Source organism: Triticum aestivum, chromosome 5A (genome assembly GCF_018294505.1).
Source record: "Triticum aestivum cultivar Chinese Spring chromosome 5A, IWGSC CS RefSeq v2.1, whole genome shotgun sequence".
Taxonomy (NCBI): domain Eukaryota; kingdom Viridiplantae; phylum Streptophyta; class Magnoliopsida; order Poales; family Poaceae; genus Triticum; species Triticum aestivum.
In genome coordinates this window covers 559649506-559653892 of record NC_057806.1, presented here as the reverse complement: position 1 = coordinate 559653892, position 4387 = coordinate 559649506, and the positions used below count along the sequence as shown (strand labels likewise).

Sequence of the window (4387 nt, the reverse complement as noted above, 5' to 3'; positions counted from 1 at the left end):
CCTTTGGTCCCGGTTGGTGGCACCAACCAAAACTAAAGGGGGGGCATTGGTCCCGGTTGGTGCCACGAACCGGTACCGATGCCCCTTTAGTCCCGGTTGGTGCCACCAACCGGGACCAAAGGCCTTGTGCTGCTGCGCCCACGTCGAAAGTTTAGTCCCACCTCGCTACACTACAAGAAACCTGTTAATCCGTGACGGATTCCTGGTGACGTTCTGGCAATCCGTCATGGAAACCATCACCGACTAGCAATACGTGTTTGGGCCCAAAAACCGTAGCCCCTTCATGACGGATCTGGAGGTACCGTCACGAAAACCGTCACGGATAGACCAACCGGGCCTAGCTTTTCCCCCTTCATACACCATCCGGGCCGTCTCGAATTGCTCCTACTAATGTGGCATAGTCATAATGTGGCTCCAAACTGAACGAATAGACTTATGTAGCATACAAACACAAGGGCCCAACATGAATCAGGTCTAGTACCAGACGACACCCAAGGGAAAAGACATCAAAGTATGAAACAGCCTAAAGCAAAACGCGCGAAGGAAAAACAAGTCATGTACGCGGCAAAGTCTGAAACAGGAAGCGCGCGGAGGAGAAAACATTCAAGTCGTCGACACGGGGATTTAAAATTATTGGGAGCCAACCCATTTATCTCCATAGCCCACCAGCCCGAGAGGCCACGGCCTCGCGCCTCTCCCCCAGACCGCGGAAACCCTAATCCACCTCCACCTCCACCCACAGCCGCCGCCTCCTCTCCATCTGTGCTCCCGATTCAGATCCATGCCAAGCCTCCCTCCATGCGCAGCTGCCGCCCCCTCGATCTCCCGCGCCGCCGCCCCAACCATACCCCGCTCCACCTCCGTCTCCCACCCTCTGTCGCTCCTCCACCGCCCCCACACTCTCCCCCTCTGAAGCCTCTCAGATCCGCGATGGGGGCACACAGGCCCGTAGCGGTGCTCCCGCATCCGCGTCAAGGTCAGCCCCCGGCTCGTCGTCATGGAGGCGGTGGTCATGAGGAAGGTTGTTGAGGTCGGTGAGATGGACGTTGTCGCCTACTCGTTGTCCAGGACCAAGGACGGCTGCCCCGATGCTCCGGTCTTCTTCACAATCCGCACTAGGAGAGAAGGGGTTGGCCACTGTTTTATTCAGCACTCTCCTTGGCCTTGTTTGCATCGCCACAGGTGACCTCGCCGGACCACTTGTTGTGAAGGTGAGAACTCTTTTCGCTCCAAATTAGTTGAATAATTATCCATATAGGATGCCAGGATAGTGCTTTGCAGTGAAGTAACTTTTGTGGCAGGGAATAATTGTTTTGGAAAGATAGCAAGATGATGTATTACGTTTTGCATTTTGCATAAATGTTGATGTGACTGATCTTTTTTCAATGTATATATTTACATCTTTTCTTCATGAACATGTATTAGTAACGAATATATGTGGGGTGCTTACATAGTTTCCAAGGTCGGGTTTTGTTTCTATGTGTCAATTTACTTTACAGATATACGTCAACGATATGTATCAAAATATGATGTAGAGTATATATGAAACTGAAAAAATGGTATGCTGAAAGTACAACTATTGAGTAATCTAAGCAGACAGACTGAAACTAATCCTCAATTAGACTATCAGAGAAATAGTAGAATCTGGAGGAGTTATTTCAGTGTATCACTATTGATATCTTAGCCAATGATCAAAAAAAGTAGTGGCTCGAACAGGTAGCACTCATAAACAGACTGTCTCTGCAGATTGTATCTATAGATAAAAAATACTTTTAGACAAATAATAGATAATAACAATATGTAGCTCCCAAGAGCCTCTGCTAAAATTATCTAGCTGGAAGTGTATGTAGATAGCAACCAAATGATACTTTTTTTATGTAAAATTAACCTTCTAGCAGTTAGTTACAGCACATTTTGGGACAAGTGAAAAGTGCACTTCTTAATCTCGTACGTAAAAGGCAACAGTGTGCAAGCACCGTATCTAACAGTGCTTAGTCATTCTAAACTATGAACATACCAAATTATTTGTTTAAAAAGTAATTAGTGTTATTTATACAGCGACTCTAGACACAACTGGCAACATAACTCTAACAGAGCTACAAACAATGATAGAGATCATAAAAGTTGAGCCAAGCAACTCAAAAAAGTATCAACCTCATAGTGCAGAATTCAGTTTGAGATTCTGAATGTGCACGGGGCCTCTTAGTCTTAGAGGTGAAGTTTAATTTATAGCAGATGTACTGACACCACGAAGGGCAATGTACATCAGAGTATTTCCCATGCACATGATAGAGTTACATTCATTCAAGCAACCAATCAACAACTTTTAGCCAAAAGTAAATTGGCTCTGCCCCTGAGTTAATTAACTAACCTGGGAACCAAAATCATTTAAACCATTATTTGTGTTTATTTGAACCGAGTCTTTTGCTTTCACTACATCGTCAGTAGAGTTGTTCCTGGTCCTACTTTTTACCTGTGTGTTCATTGAGTTGTTGGCCTTTTAAGGAAAACATTTTGTACCAAATACTATTGCTCTGGATTATGGTTCAATCTATATCTTTCATTTTATGTAGTGGTTAAGTGAAATATTATATATACTAGTAGGCGGGTACATGCACAACACGTGCAGGGTTCAATTGATGGATTCAAATCTTACCCTTCAAATACAACACCTTCTTGCATGTATGGCTTCATTGAGTCCATTGTTGAAGCCATTCTGATTTGTATGTAAAGTTTCACATATTTAGAATTAGTATCTTGCACTGTAGCCATCTTAAAAAAGCTTCACTGAGAGCTTCCAAATCTCATTGATGAGATACATTAGTGTGCAATGCCGCGGACAGTCGCGGTCTGGCTGTCAGTGCGTGTGCCGTGACCAGCTATGCATGAACGGATAATCTCATACATAAGTGAACTTTTCCTATGTTGGCTGATACGATGGTTCTAGAAATTAGTAGTGCCTTCGTTTGTACTATAGCCACTAATGTAGCTGTGAATCCCACCATTTTGAGCTGTTCGATGGATACTATCAATGACTCACTTTTCTTTTTGGCCTTGAAATTCGCAAGTTTAAAACTTGTACACTATATAGTAGTATAGATAGATATCTCAATAGACATATTGACTGAAATGTACATGTTTAATCATTTCATGTTCTTTGTTTCAATAGGACATTTCTTTCAAATGTCCCAGGAAAGATTTGTACTAGCCACATATCAACTGACTTGTGCTCTAATTTGCTAGGATAGATATTCCACCAACCATCTCACTACTAATATTCAAATTTGATTTCTTTCTGTGATACTAAGACAAGCATATGTGTTCTTTTTGCATGCCAAAATTCTTGTTTGCTTGCTGCTAAAAATGGGCATGTTGACTGAAGAATTTGATGTTGCTGTATATTGTTCCTTGTTCCTGTCATTTTATTGTGGGCGAGCTAATCACTATCATTTTAAATAAATGTTTGGGTGAATGTTTCACATAAATTATTCCTCACGCTAATAGTTCTCACAATTTGTTTTCTGCTATTCTTTTGTAGGTAATTGAGGTAGAACAGAAGATATTACACTCGAGTTTAGTTTAGAAGGGTAACTCCACTTGGGATGGAACAAATGATACTACAGGCAAGGAACAACACAGATTATATGTATGAAGTATCTAGACCTCCAGTGTGATTGTGATATGTAATTGTAATCTGTTATGGTGATATGAATTTTGTAGTTGTAAATCCGTATTTGTGCACTATATAATTGTTTTTCTTTGCTAAATGGAGATTCTTTACTTTTTTGTGTGGATCAAATATTGGCAACTTGGGCCGACGATGGGTCTGAACAGGCCAAGGATAATAATGATCTAGACCGTCCAAGTATAATAAATGTGTATAAAAGGCAAACCGAAAATAATATTAAAGTAATGAAAAAATGGTTGAAGGTCCAATAAATAATGGACATCGTGGGCCTAAATATTTGTAGAAAGATAAATTGGGCTATATTGTTGGGCCGCCAAGTCAGACCGACCATGATGCCACATCAGTTGCCATGTCATGTATATCCATGACGGAAAGGTCCGTCACAAAGGTCCGGGCCTGGACGGGCCTAGGGCAAGTCGGTGACGGTAAAAAATCTGTCATGCAGGCCATGTTGACAATTATGACGCGATATACATGACAGATTTAGAGTCCGTCATGCATACCCATCCATGATGGTTTTCCACAATCCTGTGACGATTGAAACTGTCATGGATTAATAGATTTTGTGTAGTGCTAGTTGAGAGGGGTGCGCAGTGGTTTATAAGCCCCACTGTCGCACCCCTCTCGAGCTCCTCTCCATTGCAGGCTTACAGGCCTAATTGTCACTTCTATGCCTGTGGGCCTACTGGGCATCCCTAC

The 4387-nt window shown here is 42.5% G+C and overlaps 1 long non-coding RNA gene across 1 annotated transcript; it reads left to right on the top strand.

The window, feature by feature from the left end:
• The first annotated feature begins 640 nt into the window (after positions 1–640).
• LOC123104756 (uncharacterized) lies at positions 641–3785 on the top strand. The gene is made up of 2 exons (XR_006450507.1): positions 641–1211; positions 3539–3785. It is a non-coding gene; the product is annotated as an uncharacterized lncRNA (long non-coding RNA).
• The last annotated feature ends 602 nt before the right edge of the window (positions 3786–4387 follow it).